The sequence below is a fragment of the Epinephelus lanceolatus genome, chromosome 8 (assembly GCF_041903045.1).
Source record: "Epinephelus lanceolatus isolate andai-2023 chromosome 8, ASM4190304v1, whole genome shotgun sequence".
In the NCBI taxonomy this organism is placed as follows: Eukaryota; Metazoa; Chordata; class Actinopteri; order Perciformes; family Serranidae; genus Epinephelus; species Epinephelus lanceolatus.
The window spans coordinates 8329918-8348262 of NC_135741.1; the positions used below are offsets into that span (position 1 = coordinate 8329918).

Consider the following 18345-nt stretch of genomic DNA (forward strand, 5'->3'; position numbering starts at 1 on the left):
TAAGTCTGCACGCCCGCAGCAGCCCACAGCCATTAAACCACAGAATAAGAAGGAGCTGTGTTTACGAGTAGGATTTAAGAAACAGGCTAAATGACATGTAGTAGGGAGTAGTCTCTTGTACAGTAGGTGGTGGTATGCGCCTGGAAGTTGTTTGCGATCCGCCAATAAATTGAGAGAAGAAGAAGAGCCGTGTTTACAGAGTGTTCTCCGAGTAAGCGGTACGCAACGGGCATTGCTGAACACATAACAGTTTTACCAGATGTATCTATAAGGACTTGGTTGTACTTTCGATGTCATGGCGGATAAAGAAGGAGCACCATCTAAAAGAAAAAGAACAGAAGAAGGCTAAACGGGACAGTGATAGGGCTCGTGTAAACCTCGGTCGGGCATTCACCAAGTGGAGAGAGCTGAGAGATTTGAAAGGTTTTAAAAGTGATCCCAAGTTGGCCCTTTTCCTAATCGACAGGTATGTCATTTTTGTTTTTATTTAGAGAATATACCGCAACTTGTTAGACGTTGTTTCACTTCAATATATGACGACATGGAAGTTATAAGCAAGCTAAATGTAACGTTAGCTGATGTGAACCGCTTTTGTCTAGTAACGTTACAACAAACGCCACAAAATTATCTGTGACTGTGACCATGAACACAAATATACAGCAAGCAGTTGTCCTCAGTTTATAAGAAATTCAGAGCTACACCAGAACATTTATGATTTTCCTCTCACTCTCCAAAACAAATGCATGCAGTAATTGCCAGTTGCAGTCGAGATTTTACGACACCAGGCTGTGGGTGTCATACCGCTTCGACCAAAGGGGGGCGCTATAATCAATGAAAACGTAAAGTTCCGCACAGCTGCTTTAAATACACTTCTGTTTCTACAAGAAATGTACAGTTTCTGCTTGTTACATGCATGCAGCCTTTTTGAAAACACGCTTACAACATAGGTAAAACACTATTTTTGATAGGGGATGTACAGCTCTTGATTTTTATGTTTAAATTTGGTCAGAATGTTGTTAGTGTCAAACTTGATGTTACCTGTGTTTTTCTATTCCTCGTATTTAAACATTTTTTTTAAAGGACGTCACGTCATAATCACAGGTGTACCACAGGATTGTGCAGAATTTGCACTGTTTTCATCGGAGACCTACTTCAGTGAATTTGATCTCCTTCTGGTTGACCACTCAGGCAGGGGTGGGGTTGCCTCTGCGGTACACAAGCCTGCGTCCATTTCCAACCAGCATCACATCTGGCTTCTCCACAGGCACAGACAGACCACGGGCCAACGTGTACCGCACCTTGAACTTCAGGGATCCTCCATAGGAGTCAATCTAGAAACAGATGAAAAGATTCAAATTGTTCGTGACAAACACCACGAAACATTTACATAGTGTTTCTATTTGAGCTGCTTTAGTTGGTCAGTGAACCTCACAGATGTACAGCTTGTGCATTCTTTCATCTATTTGTAATTTCCATTTTTCTCTCCACTTCATCCCAGCTTTTAGAGAGATTTGGGAAAACAACAACTCAATGCTTCAATTTGGCCCATTTCCTCGTCTGTGACAGCGCAAAACAGCACATTAGTTTTGCGAACACGCAGCTGTTTGAATATATCTGCAGCAATCAGGCTCACAGCAGCAGAGTCATTTTACCAGAGCAAATTTCCCTTCCGAACTCCTCGCTGTCGGCCGAGTATTCCCTCGCTAGTTTTGAATCGATTATGATAAAATAAGAACGACTAATTAGAAAGCCTGGGACTTTAATTCCCATGTCCTGATGCGGCTGGGAGATAATAACCCATTGTCTTTATTGACCAATTTGTTGAATCTTGAGTTGGCTGATTGTATTCCAATAAAGGCCGCGTCGGACCCACCTGCTGTGCGTGTGAAAGGCAACACCAGACTTTTTCAGCGAGATAAATGAGAGCTCGGATCAGGCGTCTCACACTCTGCTGAGCGAACATTTCCCACTGATCAACTGCCGGCCTCAGATATTGATATTCACTCCCGAGCGTTATACAGGTTACAAAACATATCTCTTAAGCCCCGTGTGGCTCCTGAACGGCTGGATGCACTTATAACCCACCTTCCGCCCCCTCCTCCAAACACTCACTCACCCGCATTACAAATTCCTCTTTCATTATCAGCTGCAGCTTCAGGTGTGTGGGCTCTGAATTGACGAGGCTTATTTTTTTTTTGATCATGTTAGTTCTCGCACGCCCATCTCATCTTGAGGTTTATTAAACAAGACCTTGGCTGGCAGAGGACATTAGCATCAGCAGATCATTCATTTAGTTCCCACCGGTATCCGCTCTCTCTCTGTCCGTGGTATTTGCAGGCTCGGATGGTGCATTGCAGGTTGAATCTAAAACAGAAAAACAAGGACATCAAATTAACTGCACTGTGGAGATTAGAACCCCGGCCGAACCACTGTGCCTTTCAATAATTAATACCCACTGTCGACTGTCTCTGTCTTTTATTGATACAACATTTCACTGTAGACCACAAAAGAACAGTGGAGACACTACGTGTTCCTGTTGTGGAAGATAACAACCAGAAAAATGTCTGTCATGAAAAGACCAAACGCCAGTCCTCCAAGGCTCCTGCTTTTATTGCTGTAATCATTAGTATAATAAAATAAGTGGCAACAAGGTGGGCAAGGGAAGAGATCGAAGAGGCAGAATTAGGAGGGTTTAAAGGAACAGTGTGTAAGATTTAGGGGGATTGAGCTGTGAGGACTGAAGATTGCAGCCAGCTGAAACTTCCCCAGTTAGAATTCCTTCAGTGTTCATTGCTCAGGAGGTTTTTACTGTAGAATTATCCACAGAGGTCTCTTCCTCTCCAAAAACAGACCTGGGATCTCATTTAGAAACACTGCGTACACACACAACAAGGCCTGAAAGTGGCGTATTCCATTTCCCGCGCAAAAGCAGATTTGATGGGAGAAACTTTGACCCACGCTTATGAACATTCTGGAGACGGGAAATTGGTGATGCAGATGTATGTAATTTTTTTTTTTTTTTGGCAACTACCATTTTTGGCTTTTGTCCATACGTACATTTTTAGTATGGACCCTACGCACTGTTTTTATAAATGAGACCACAGGTGATTTCAACAGGTAAAAACACTGACTGAAGTAGTTTCATGTTACATATCAGCTTTTCTTTAATCTTCTTAGGCTCGTCAGAGACAGGCTGCTAGTCCAGCCCCTGCGAATATGTGCTCACCTTTTTCCTTTGATAACCTAAGATCTAGACGTTCACATTGTTTTTATCAGGAGCTGCAGAACTCTCTTTATTTCCAAAACAAATGGACCAGGTGATTCTAACCAGTAAAAACACTGAATAAAGCAGATAAGAATCATAGGGTGCTCTCAGATCTAGAGTTGTCTTGGTCTGAATCAGGGACTAATTTTGTCACAAAATTGTATAATTGCCTAGAGTTGGTTCATGTTCTCAGGGACCAGATCAAATGCCTTGTGTGAGAAAGCTGCTCTTGATTGGTCAGAATTTCCATGTGGGAAAAATCCAGGAAGTAAAGCAAACGTTGAAGAAGAGTACACTTGCAAGATAAATGTGACACTTTCTAATGTCACAATGGAGGGACAACTACGCAGGTTGATTTTAGCGCTGCTCATCGTGGACTATATTGCTGTCATTGTTCATTTTAGTCAAAGCATACAGTTTGAAAAAGAGGCGCGGCTCCAACTAGAAAACAATGTTTTGATGCATTGGATGTGCTGAATGTGCATATTAAGGCAGTACAGGAGGAGGTGCACATTAATAATCCTCCAGGACTGTAACATGCTCATGTTTAACCCAAACAATGTGTCATGTGACTGCAGTTGGTTCAGATCCAGGTCGGAACACCTTCTCACCACAAACGAACCGCACCAGAGTTAATTTGTAACCAGACTGAGACCACCTCTTCAAGAAGGTCTCGGTCTGGTTGTTTTGGTGCACACCTGAGTGTGATTGCTGTGTTCACACCTGCCCAAACGAACTGCACTTAGGGGGCAAACAAACTTGTGTTCGATTGACCTGAACCAAACAGGGCAGGTGTGAAAGGACCCATAATGTTTTCTTTACCTAAGAATGAGCCTCTTATATCTACATTATGAGCTGGTCCTCATCAACGAAGATCGCCGTGTTGCACTAACATGTTTCTGCCCAGGATGGACAAACCAAAAAGTCGCTCTAGATAGGGCCTTTGTGTTTTTGAGTCCACCACCATAGTAAGAAGCCCCTTCACAATGAGCAGTGTCAGAATAACACTGATTTTTTTTTTTTTACGCTAAGCTGCTTTTTGATTTATTTAATGGTTTAAATTACTGGGTCGCTTTATTTGGGCTTGTGGCCGGTCTGTGACGTGCCAAACTGCATTGGTGAAACACTGATTTGTATGTGAAACTGCTTTATTCAGTGTTTTTCGAATTAAAATCACCTGTTCCATTTGTTTTGGAGAGGAAGAGACCTCTGCGGATAATTCGGCTCCTGGTAAAAACCTCAGAACAATGAACACTTAAAGAATTCTAACCAGGAGAAGTTTCAGCTGGTTGCAATCTGCAATCCTCACCACTAGATGCCACTCAAATCTCCCTAAATCTTACACACTGTTCCTTGAAGAGCCAGACATTCAGGAGGTTTTTACCGGGAGCCAAATTATCAGCTTTGTCTCCCAAATAAATGGATCAGGTGATTAAAATCATTAAAAACACAGAACAAAGCAGTTCTACATTACAAATCTGTGTTTTCAGACACTGCATTCGTAGCCATGTGAAAACGCAAAAATAGAAATGGCCCTAGAGACTGTGTTTGGTTTATTCGTTCTGGACAACTGTAGAAACATGGTGGCGCAACATAGTGATCTCTGAAGACGAGGACCTGCTCCCTCTGCTCATTCTAAGGGAACAAAGCATGATAATTTTTTTCAGGTGATTATACACTAAAGGAAATATGCATACTATATTCTGCCAATTTATCCCCCTAAATCCTCCACACTGGACCTTTATGTATTTATTCAGCCTTTATCCTTTCTTTGCACCCTAACAAAAGAGGGAAGGTGTAAGATTATCTAATGCAAGAGTGATTTTATGACACCAGAGGTTCAAATCAAACAGACACGGCTGAGTAGGGTCAGCGGAGGAGGAAGTGGAAATAATGACCGGCAAAGTACACATTTTTCATTAAAGTTAATGCGTTAAAAGACAAAAGTCAAACAGTGGCTTGAATACCAATCAGCTCCTCTGTAAGCAGTCTGTGAACAGCATTACAAACAGGACCGCCTTCATTCCTCTTTCTCTGAGGGCTTCTCTGGTGTTTCCTCCCCCCACATTCTCATTCTGATGCTCAATGGCACCCGGGATGTCCCCAAAGGTGCTAATTTCTAGTGATGTTATCTGCTCCTCCAGTTGAACAGCTGTGGAACTATAGTGAATGTGAATCCATCTCCATGAATAAATAATAAAAATCCCTCTTCCTGGACTCAATAGCGCAGACGACACCACACTGTGTTGTATCTTTGTGTCAGTGTTTCGCAGCAGAGTGCTCCTCTCTCTGCGTGGCTTTCTCCAACAAAATGCATCAGTGTCATTAATGACAAAAGTGTTAGGTGGATGAGTAATGTAGAAACCTGCTGCGTGTTATCCAGGCCAGAGCACTGGGCAAGGCCTCTGCTGAGCTATTGAGCAGTAACATCGGTTTATTGATTAAAGAATCAGGCCCCAGGCGAGCAGAGCGGTGAGAGCCTCACAGGGCAACGAGAGACACAGCAGAGCATGAGAAATTTTTGTTCATGCCTTACGCCCCACTGGAGCACATTACACTACAATTTGATACTGGAATGCAACACAAGCACACAGCCTGAGTCACTGCTGCTACACATGCCACGCTTTCCGTTGACATACAACACATGTAGTTCACAATGAAAACACAAGGAAGACATGAAACTCATGGTAAATTCATGAACAATGTGTCCTTGATTTCAGACAGAGGTAGACAAAAGCAGGCCTCTCATTTCAAGCCAAGAACAGTCAATTTTGCGAGCTTTCCCCAACTAAGAATTTTCCTAGTCGACCAATAGTCTTCATTTAGGTCCATTAGTCAACTAGTCGCCCGCATGTTTGCAATATTAATTTAAATATTAAATTTTGTACACAATGGTTTGAGTTGAAGGTGTGAGAAAGAATAGTATCAGTAAGGGGGTGATCACACAGAAATGAGACGCTAGAGACGCGGACGCTTCAAAGACGCTTGAAAAGGCTGGAAGCGCTTATTCAATGCGCGCTAGACAAAAAAAAACAGCAAGGAGCGCCTGTGGAGCGGGGGGGGTGTGCGCAACACACACACACCTCCTGTCATCTCCCTATGTCTCCCCTTGAATATAGTGTTTCCCTCAAAGACAGTAGAGACAGTACTAGCTTACATGAAACTATCACAAGCTAATCAAATCAAATCCAACTTTGTTTATATAGCACTTTTCATACATAACAATGCAGCACAAAACTGTGAACTACAAAATAAGGTCACCAGCCCTCTCACATATCCCACCGTCTGAAAGTTAACTAGCTGCTATGACGGTATCGTCGTCATCAATTACATTGCACTCACCAGACAAATTTGTTGCGCTGCTCGCACAGCTCCATGCGTGTCTCCTCCTGTGTTTGTTCGAGTACTGAGGTGTGCGTGTGATGTATAATTCTTAAAAATCAAATATCGTCAGGATAAATTTCTCGTCTTCGGATTGCGTTGTGTTGTCTGTCGCTCGTAACTGCTGTAAACTACCGTAACTGACCAAACTGCCGTAACTGCCACAACAAAACAGGAAGGAGGATTTGATTGGCTGCCTGGGCCAATGACAAATGGTGCTACTGGCGTCTGACGCTCAAAAAGTTGAAAATATTTTAACTTTTCAGCATCTACACGCGTCTAAAAATGCGTGTCTAAAAAGACGCCGGAAAAACGCCCGCCTAAAAAGACGCCTGAACGCCGGTCAGACGCGCCGTATCATAGGAAGACAATTGTTTTACTGGCGTCGCGCTTCTAGTGTTTCATCTCTGTGTGACCGCCCCCAATCATTGTTAACACTGTGCTACATTACAGAAAAATACAAAACCGTACTAATGAAGCTTCATTAATATAGGCCTATATTCTATCTACAAGTGCACGTCACACACTGAACGAGCCGCCTGTTAATGACGCTAATGGGGCTAATGGGCATGTAGCTACTTCCATGTTTCAGATGATACTCCTAATAGAGTTTCACATTTGTTAGTTTTTTTGTTTTCTTTTGTTTTTTCTGTGACTAAGCGACCAATAAAATCTTGCCAACTAATGACCTTTCTGGTCGACTAACGTTTGGTTGACTATCACGGGGCAGCCCTACTTCTTTGACAACTCCTGCTAGCAGGTTTTGTAAGCTGTAGCTAGCTAATTAACAAAGACCTATTAGGCTTTTCCTTATTTTCTGTCATACAGCATACAGTTACAGTGTGGTTGAGTTTCAATTAATCAGAAATGTTTTATTGATCCCTGGGAGGAAATTGTGAAATACTGGGGTAAACACAGGGGCGTAAATATAGACAATACAGGCAGTACAGTTGCACAGGGGCCTGTGAGGTGGAGGGCCCATAGACAGTGTAGGGCGCTTCAACAATGTGTTGGGTGGAGAATGGGCCCTTATGAGTGACGGCCACCTTAGAAATATGCCTGTGTTCAAAGAAGAACTCTCATTAGACTAAAAACAGTGCCATTTGAAAAAGGCAAACCCACCTCAGTCATTTTTTTCTTCTTCTTCTTCTTCTTTTTTTAAAAAGGACTTAAAATGTTGCTCCGTACTTGATGTGTGATGTGTAAACAAGTAACAGTTTGCTATAAAGTGCAACTTAAAAGGTGATGATGTGTCAAAGTTGTGCTCACAGCTTGTTTCTGCTGCCCCCAAGTGGCCCAAAAATTCTACTGCAGGTTTAATGTTTCAAATGCACTGAGACTGACACTCATGAGGTCCCAGGCAAAAGTCAGGAGACGCATAGCCTAAACTCTGATGGCATCCAGGAACAGCTATTACACGCTGAAAAAATATTACACCTTCGATGAGCTAATTGTGAGTGGAACTTTTAAATATAACTGGCAAACCAACAGTAAAATATTTGTTGGCTTCTGAGGTAATGCTGGGTTAGATTAGTACCATAGGTAGTCAGCTGGTTGGTCGGACATGCTAACGTTTGCAGGTTGCATGAAAACACTCTGTTTAGTCAAATGTTAGACTTTTGCTCAAAGGCTCAAAAAAGTCTTTATATACCAAGCATCACTTGTGCTGCAGCTACATACACACCACAGATTGCTCAACTGTATTTTGGGATTGTCTTATTTTTGGATAGCAGCTGAGACAGAGAATAAAAAGTAGTCCTCAGTCTTCTTGTTTTGCCTCATTTGACTCCACGTCATTGATGTCAAGCTCTTCTGATCCCCCTCTTTTCTAATGAAGCCTCTTGTACCTTCTTCTGTCTCAGACTTTCACTGGCTGGTTTCGGTTCATGTAGCTGTTCTGTCATAATGGCTGTTGAGCTGTCTGTCACGGTGGAAGCGTCAGGGCCTCCGGGGGCTGACGCTCCTGTCACGTTCCCAGGGTTGATGGTGTAGAATTAGACGTGGGGCCCGAACACTTCATCACACAAATTAATGTGCAGTCTTAGAGGGTAATATCACTAAATGGTTGAACATTGAAAAGACTGGGTTGTTCCAGCAAAGAACAAAATCAGATCTGAGATCTGTAAAGGAGAAATAACAAACACTAACTTCAATCTGCAAATTGGACTGATGCTCTTGAGAAACATTTTTGCATTTTTTCAGCCCCAGAGGTTGCCGCTTGGCTGCAACTAGTGCTGCTACCAACTAAGAATTTTCCTAGTTGACCAACAGTCATCATTTAGGGCCATTTGTCGACTAGTCGTCCGCATGTTTACGATATTAATTAAATTGCTACATGATATATTGTGGGCGGGGCAACACAATGGTTTGAGTTCAAGGTGTGAGAAAGAATAGTATCATTACAGAGAAACACAAAACCGTACTAATGAACCTTCATTAATATAGGCCTATATTTTATCTACAAGTGCACGTCACACACTGAGCGAGCCGCCTGTTAATGACGCTGTGGGCTAATGGGCATGTAGCTACTTCCATGTTTCAGATGATACGTCATGTTTGTAGTCGACCAATGAAGATGAGTTTACATATCACCCTGGGTTCGTCCTTCACCTTCTCAAAATGATCCCACACTTTGGATTTCCTGCCCGACATGTTATTAACTTAGTCTGAGACTAAGCGACCAATGAAATCTTGCCAACTAATGACCTTTCTGGTCGCCTAATGTTTGGTCGACTATAAGGGGGCAGCCCTAGCTGTACCCTATATCCATAATGTATCGATATCTTGATATTAAATATCATCTTAAGCCCTGCTCGCACAGGATCAGTATTACCAATGGATTTGGAGAGTGGAGAGTTTCAGAAAGCAATATCTGCTGGTGATGTAATCAGGTAACTGATAAAATGTGCACTCTTACAACGTTACACACTGATAATGTGTCAATGTTGTGTTAACATGCTGCTTCACTACCCTTAAAAAAAAAAAAATCAATTAACACCACTCTCAGCCTGATCTTAAATTAGTCAGATTAATGAGATTTGTAAGGATAGGTGAGGACATGTGTAGCAAGTATTACAAATATCAATCACTCAAAGTTAAATTAGGCCTTTAATTTCTTTGCTACCAAGAGGATATACAGTGTATTTTCATCTCCAGAACACACTGTCAAAATGCACCATCAAACACAGCTGATCCGTGTCTGATACTGTAAATAAACAGCCATCTGTTGACTGTAACGCTGTAACTTTATAAAGGTGACAATGTGTTGATGTTGTGTTCACAGTTTGTTGTGCTGCCAAGAGGTCAGAAATTAATTAATGCTGCTTTGAATAACAAAGAAGCTGCATCTGTTTTCTGCACCTCATTTGTTACACAATGTTTAAAAGATGTTTTTTAGATTAACGAGCAGAGAAACCAGAAATATATAAACATCTTATATAATCCAGCAACAGCCCCACAATAAATTAAAGGTCCTGTATTCAGTGTTTGTTCAGACTGTGCGAAGTGTGTTTATTCAGCTGTACACTCATTGTGAAAGCTTGAAAATGTTTCTAGTGTTTAATCCACTGTGGGTTTTTTCAGCTGCACACTGATGTAAAAGACACCACACTTAAACAGTGTATGTCAGGGGTTGTGGGTCATAAATAGTTGAAACTGTAAATTATATAAATACACGAATGGACCATTTATTTTTTTGTTAAACAGCTGAAATAATCCATCATTGAATTACACGGCACATAATAACACCACATATTGCTGCAGACAGACTGCACATAGTTCCCGAACCACACAAAGAAAGAAATACATGTTTCACACAGAGACACAATACAATAGAAACATAATAAAAAATCTATCTGTATGACACTTTTTTGTCCAGAGACTGTGTCAGTTTCATAAAACCTTTTCATTATTTTCTCCAACAAAGAGATCTTTCTAGTTTTACTTCACAGCCTCCTTCTTAGATTGTGATAGAAGGGATGATATAAACACGTATTTTCATTGTCAGTTCACTCACACGAGTCCGACCCTGTTTTTCAATACCTGCACAATATTCTGTTTCCAGAGGCAGTCGTGATAAATCACCAAACCTGATTGGGCACAAGAGATTTTGGTAACACTTTATAATACATCCCTCCATTTGCCGTGTTATTTTGTTGTATGAATCATGAACCAATAAAATACTTAATGGTTCGTAATGGTACCTAAACATTCAACCTGTTCTCATACACAGGTCATCAAATACTAGAGCTCCCTTTGCCTCGTCAAAATAAATCCAAACCTATATGACTGGACCATGTGTGACTTTAATTTGAAAGGACAGACACAGGAAGTGGCCACGCTCAGCAGTCAGACAGGAGTCAGGTTCATTTCCAGGGCTGGTACCTGCGGTTATTCCACAGGCTAGTTAATAACATGTCGGGCAGGAAATCCAAAGTGTGGGATCATTTTGAGAAGGTGAAGGACGAACCCAAGGTGATATGTAAACTCATCTTCTTCTTTCTCACACCTTCAACTCAAACCACCAAAATATATCATTTAATCATTAAATGAATGTGGTAAACATGCGTGTCTAGTCGACTAATGACCTTAAATGACGACTATTGGTCGACTAGGGAAATTCTTAGTTGGGGGCGGCCCTAGGTACAGAAACTTAGTTTTAGGGCTGGATGCTCAAACAGTAGTACAGGAGGTACAGCAACATACTTATATGGGATTTAACAGGATAAACAGTAGCCCACTGCATAGACAGTTTAGCCAACCAGCTTCTGTTTTATAGGTTTTATTTTATAGGTTCTGCAGAATGTTAGTGTTGTTTCATTTTCCAGTACTGCACCCACAAGGTTCCCAATATTTACAAGAATACTTTATTTCCCCTTTCCTCTGAAACACCCAGTTGTTACTCCCTTGTTCCCCACTGTTTAGATTTTTTCCACTGTACCTGCATTTAATTACCATTAGGAAGTATTTTATTGGTACCATGGGGATACAATGAAATTACAGTGTAACTTGCAGGCTGTGTTAGAAATAAACAAGCACCTAATTTTACACAAACACAACATAAATCTCCTTTGGGGTGTCGGTGGCTTAGGGGATAGAGCAGGCGCCCCATGTACAAGGCTGTTGCCGCAGCGGCCCGGGTTCGAATCCAGCCTGTGGCCCTTTGCTGCATGTCATCCCCTCTCTCTCTCCCCCTTTCACACTTAACTGTCCTGTCCATTAAAGGCAAAAAATGCCCAAAACAATATCTTTAAAAAAAAAAACCAACAACATAAATCTCCTTTAAGTGAAGTGACTGAGTGAGAATGTGTTGTTATTCTGTTACAGACGTGTGCGTGACATGAGGTCCACTCAGCAGAAGGGTGTGAGGTGTTTCTCGTGTTGCCTCTGGGTGAAGGATGTCAGATATTTTCTTTCTACTATAACTGTAACTACCCGAAGGATATGACAAGATAATGAGCAGGAGGTCTACTTTATTAAAACTTTATCCACTAATTAGAAAGAGACGTTGCACGCATGAAAGACTAAATTAAATACAAATACCAATGCTTACGGGGCAAACCAAGGGTGTCATATTTATGCAGCGCTGCACTGTTTTATACTGCGATGCCAAAAGGGTACTGAGTCCTGCTGCCATGTGTTGTGACAGTGATTGAAGATGTTTTTCTTCCCTTTTTTAAGTTCAGCTGAAGGGAAGAGCTCCATTTTATGTATAAAAAAGTCAATTATAGTATGTGAAGGATTTTTAAAATGTTTTTATTTATTTTTTTAGGTTGCAGACGGTATACTTTTGTCTTTGCCTATGAATCCTGTGTGTTCGAGAGCTGCCAGAAAATGTGTTAGTCACGGTGCACCTAGAACATATGTTGCCTGCGGCCCTCCATCAGCTCAGACTATATCATTCCCATTTCCTGGAATCTCTGCTGCTTCCTATATTTTGTGTTTTCACTTATACTGCCATTAACAATCCCCCGAGGAAACATGACCCACACAAAGCACAATCAGGGTAGATGGGAGATGGGGGAAGAACAAACTGAATAACAACCTCACGACAGAGTGTGTCTCGCATGTCAATATGTGTAAATGTGTGTTTCTTGTGTGTTAGCAGCACAAAAGGCTTTTGAACAAAGTGTTCATTGTGTTTAATTAAAACAAAAGGCAGAATTAGATTTTTTACCTCCGTCTTTGAACACAACGGGAAAAGAGAGGTTTGCAATTTGAGGTTTGTTGTGACATTTCATCCTCTGATTATATTAGCGCCCTCTGCAAAGCAGCCGCTGCCTCTGAAATGATGTTACCTAAGCTGACAAGAATTGATGGAATGACCTTACAGTTTGTCTACCAGCAGAAAATTGCACCACAATTTCACCGTGAAACAATGGAGATGTGAAAACAGTCGTGTGTCTCTGTTGCATTTTTATCTCTAATATTACATCAGTGGAGCAACACCAGACTGTGGCACTGCAGATCAGAGGAGGAGAGAGTTCTTGGAAAAAAACAGAAAAGAGCTTTTTATATGTAATATTCAGTAAAACATATAGTAGATTGAATTTTTGACACATAGCCAGACAAAAAAATGTTATAATCACCTCATCCACACACACTCTGGAGGCCATGTTCCATTATTCATCAACAGATGTGTCCTGTAAATCTGCATTTTTCATTTATCTGTGAGATGCTGTAATAAATATCCAGATATAGATTCTGTTCGGTGACAAAATTACTTGAAATTCATTAATTCTGAGGCAGAGGTGGAAGTTTTGCCTCGAAAACACTGACGAGAAATATTTTGAAATGCAAATAGCAGGAGTGGAACTTTTATTTATGAAACATATAAATAATTCCAGCAGATTAGGAAACAGGTGAGTTGCAGATTATGAGTTCCTTAAAGTTTATGATAGATGTATAGAAAGTTAAAGGTATACTATACAGGATTTTCCTAAGAAGCAACTTAAAGACTCATTACTTGACCCACTACAAGTGTGTGATGGTGTAGTTATCTGAGACTTTGCCCTCTGCCTGTATTCTATTATCATTTTGCTTTGTTTGGGGCATTTCTGAGCACATAGTCTCGAGCTAATAACAGTGTGCAGGTGAAGTCAGAACTTTATAAAAAGGTAGCGATCAGGTGCTAGACCGTAAGCAGCATGTATCCAAGAGGACGCTATGAAAAATGCGGACACAGGACAGAGAAAACAAAAATGAAGCAAAATGAAACACCAAGCGGACACAGCTCGTTCCAAAACAAGAAGGAATCTGGATTGGACTTTCACTTTAGGTGAGCACTGAAGGAGAGGATGAAGATGAAGAGTTTTTTATTGTTACTATTTCTTACTTTTATTTAACAAGGAAGTCCCATTGAGACTGAAAATCTGTTTTACAAGAGAGACCTGGCCGAGGCAGCAGCCAATCAAAACACATTAAAATGCAACAAAATAAGCATAGCGTTAGCTCAGGCAGGACATGATGTCAAGCTCAGCTCACATCCCAGCTACATCAGCTGATCTCAAACAGCCAATCAACTGGTAGAGCAGCTGATTGATGGAAGGGAGTTAGCTGATAGATCGGACGATTCCTCTCTTGCAACCAATTGGTGAATCTCATTCAGGGCGCCCTATTTAAACTGCTCTGGTCTGCCTACTGTTGCTGCTTCCTCTGCAAGCCGCTTTGCAACCTGCCTCCACCCCAGCTCCTCCTTTTCATGCTGTGTCTGACTTATCAATGTCATTTCTGTTTGTCATTGATGCTGCTCTGTTCTGTTCCTGAGGGATCTTTGCTGCTTCCATGTAGGCACATGGAAGGGCAGGGAGGTGTGCTCTCTCTGTCTCAGGCTTTCCTCGTTTGCACCTGGAAGGGCAGAGAGGTGTGCTCTCTCCGCCTTAGACTTTCCCGGTAGGCGTGTAATAGAGGTTTTCTGCATAGGCCCAAGGAAAGGCAGGGGGGGATACCGCCAAGCATAATACTGCAAATGGAAATTAAATTTTCTTTGACTATAGTGTTCCTGACTCATATACAACATACAAAAATCTACAATAATACATTAACTTTTCACACATGTGGCCTCTCAAGAAAAACAAGCACATGTCTCTGTCACCATTCTTTATGATGCCCGTAAATTCATCAATGGATATGAGTATTTCTAATTTTAGATTGTTCCATGCCAATTGTGCACAGTAGGAAAATGCCATTTTCCCAGATCTGTTAAAACCCGGGGTTCATTAAAAGGCAACCACTCGGAGGAGTGTGGCTGGTAACTATCAAAGCTGACACACAGAGGGTGCAGAGGTAGGACACAACAATTTCTATTTTCAGGTGATTATACGCTCGAGAAAGCGTAGTTATTTTATTATATTCAATTTCTGATGATATAGCCCCCTGAATCCGACACACTGAAGCTTTAATGTAGCTGACATAGGTGTTTATTGCTGTGCAACTGACATCACTGAGCATGTTCACAGACTCCGAGACTCTCCTATTTTTCTTCTGCTGTTACACTGTTACACTTTTTTTTTTTAAATTCCCTTTCTTTTACAGGTCCATTAATTACTAATAATTTCCGAGAACATCTCCTGATAATCACTATGTAATGTTGTACTAATTATAGAGAAAATAGAGGCATGGTTCTGTGGGTAATTAATTTCAGCTGAACATAAAGTAAATCCAAACTGTCTCCAGGCAAACATGTAATTTACCATATATGAAGAATAATTAATGAATAATAATTAAAAGCATGTTTACTTGGGTTGAATGGAGTAGTTCTTTACCAGCTGCTTTCAAACTAAACACAACTAACTGAAACGAGGAAAGTCTGATTGACGCCAGGTGAGTCTGGGGGCATGTGGGTGGAGCTGTGTGTCCAGCATGTAGGCATGACACTAGTGAAAAGAAGGGGAGACGATATACAGGTTACATTATGAAGGTGTAACTACAGTAAGCCATATAGGGACAAACTTCAGACAAAATGTCCAATAAAACCCCTCCCTACGCCCCCTTCCCTCCAAACAAAGACTTGAATTTCACCCAGTTGTTCCTTCCAGCTCCCTTACAGTCAAGGCGGCATATCGTCTGTGAGACAGATGTAAAGCTCTGGGTAGCCCTGCACTAACATGATCAACTTTTCCATATTTATCCATAGACTGTATAAAAATATGGACGTAGTCACTGTGACATCACCCATTGGTTTCTGAGGAGCGTGTCTGAAGCTCAAAGTAGGTGGCTCTGGCCGTCGCCATCTTGGCAGTGCCTGACTCCGCCCAACTCCCAGCCAATCAAAAATGGGCAAAGAGGCAGGCCAAATGAAGCCTGGTTGCCTAAACACACCCACCTCGCTCGAAGCTGCTAAGTTAGCTAAGGCTAACAAGCTAGGCTAACAAGCTACACTACTTTGGCTAGCCCTGTGGTGTGGGCTGCTCCTGCTCATTCTCCTGCTTGGTGGCAGCTCCCTCACGAAACAAAATATCCAAAAGGCACAAAGAGGGCTGAGAGGTCAGGTTCAATGACTTGCGAATTAGCTGAGATGATCCCGAGCAGACAGCCAGCGGCTATTTAGCCACCCATGATCGCACCACCTGTCACTCAAAGTGACCACGCCCTTAATTATGCGCAACTTTAAGCCTTAATAAATTTTAAACAGATGAGTTATAAAAAAAAATTCATGCCCCGTACAGTTGTCATGAAAGGGGAAATTAGCTATAGAGACCAAAACCGTTTTTTGTACCTTGTAAACATGTTTATTTCTGCTGTAAATTTGAGCGTTTAACATGGGAGTCTATGGGGATTGGCTCACTTTTGGAGCCTGCCTCAAGTGGCCATTCAACGAACTGCAGGTTTTGGCACTTCGGCATTGGCTTCACTCGTCATCCCTGGAGGTTGCCGCTTGTATTTATCACAGACTGAGTATTTACAGAAGAAGGGAAAGATATCTGACGGCTGTAATTGGTTGTTCCTTGACACATGACATGCGGTGCGTGCTGCTGCTTTCCAAAAGTTGAACTTGGTTTATCTCAGGGCACAGCCATTGCGCCCTGAAAAATAGGTGCTCAGGAACACGTGTGTGCCGCGACAGCATCGCTCTGCTGTTTGAGCGCACCGGCTAAATTGAAAACAATGAATTTGAGGGCGCAAAAAACACAACATGTATGGCCCCTAACACAGTCAATAAAATTGACCACGAGAGCATACATTCATGAATGTGCACACAGAATATCAGGCTGAAAGGCCCAGTAGTTTGTGAGATTAGTTGCGGACAGACATGCTGCAGTTACATGGGCGATATTTCTTCAACCCAGTTAAAATCAATTTGATTAGAGATTCCAACTTAACTGTTTACATGAACCATAAATAAAGTGATCTGTTGAGAAAGCATTTCATCAGAATATATATTTTATGTCTTGTGCAACGTGGCGGCGTCTGTTGTGAAACATTTAATCTGACGGAAATATAACAAAAGGAGAAGTTTTTTTTTTCCAGCTGAGAAAATTCAGTTCGTTTTTTAATACTTAAAACGATATGTCATCACTGGGAAGATGGCCTCTTAATAAATCGAGGATGTCTCTGCAGTAGAAAGATGCAAATACTTTTTAAATTGGTGCTGCACATCAGAGAAAAAGGATGCGTTTGCAAACACGTCCGTTTGAACCAATGGTGGCCAGCTGGCAAGAAATGATCTTGATCTCTCTCTGATTTCTGAAAACATCCGAGGCGAAAAAATACGCAACTCAGTAACAGAATCTTGGTTTATATTTGATCAGCGCTGCTTAGTTTTACCATCTGATCGGATTCTGCAACAGCTGCAAAATTAAAATGACGTATACTGAATTCTACTTTCTCTGTTCTTTCAGGTAATCTGATGAATGAAATAAGTTTTCAGTGAATATTTTGTTGATACGTTCAGCAGCACTTCCTCATTATTTGATATCATTGTAAAATAGAACTCGCTCTGCATTACGTTTCCTCCAAAACAAATCTGCTGTTTCAAATTAGTTGTATATGAACATATTTCTAGGAGACAGGGCAGGTGTATGAGGCACTTTTATTTTGATTAGTGGAATATTAGGGTCCTTGTAAATTTATCTTCAGGCAGATACATGCATACACACAGGAGTACAACAGTCCCAGAACTTCCACTATATCATTATATTTGACACCAAATTACATTGTTGTTCCATAAAACTTTCAATAAGTTATCAGGAATTAATTACAAAATATCAAACTTGTAAAATAAAGTGTTATCAATCAGCATTACACTCTAGACTTTTAATTGTTTCCATGTCCAAATCCATGCTGATCTGCATGGACCAGCCAGCAGATTAGTTTTTAATAATTTTCACTTACAGAACAATTATCTGTCGGTATATCAGTGCTGTTAATGTCTGTGTTGGATTGTTCCCAGTGTGGCATTAATATTACAACAGGTGAAACGTGTTGGGAGAGTGACAGGAATGAGTCACCCTAATTTACACGCCATCAGTAATGACCTGGGGTTCACGTATGGAAATCCCTCTATGTAAATAAGTTTTTACAGATGGTAATTCATCCCCTGGTAGATCACAGCCCCCTCTCTTTGACAAGCTAATCCTCAGCCAAGCGTGTAATTAAGAACAGAGTCGGGAATGCTGGGAATACAATGCATGCATGTGACACGCCAGTGAAGCAGCAGTCTGTGGCATCAGTGTGGAAACTAATCACCTGTCACCGGCTGT

The 18345-nt window shown here is 41.4% G+C and overlaps 1 protein-coding gene and 1 long non-coding RNA gene across 2 annotated transcripts in view; one reads left to right on the forward strand and one right to left on the reverse strand.

Moving 5' to 3' along the window:
- Positions 1 to 18345, forward strand: part of syt6a (synaptotagmin VIa) — a 106802-nt gene that overhangs the window by 7876 nt on the left and 80581 nt on the right. The window lies entirely within an intron of this gene.
- The window catches only part of LOC144464128 (uncharacterized), a 72569-nt gene continuing 55397 nt past the window's right edge, over positions 1174 to 18345 (reverse strand). Inside the window, exons 2-3 of the long non-coding RNA XR_013491924.1 lie at positions 2117 to 2364; positions 1174 to 1331 (exon numbers count right to left, since the gene is read on the reverse strand). This is a non-coding gene — a long non-coding RNA (uncharacterized LOC144464128). The remainder of the gene's footprint in view (positions 1332 to 2116; positions 2365 to 18345) is intronic.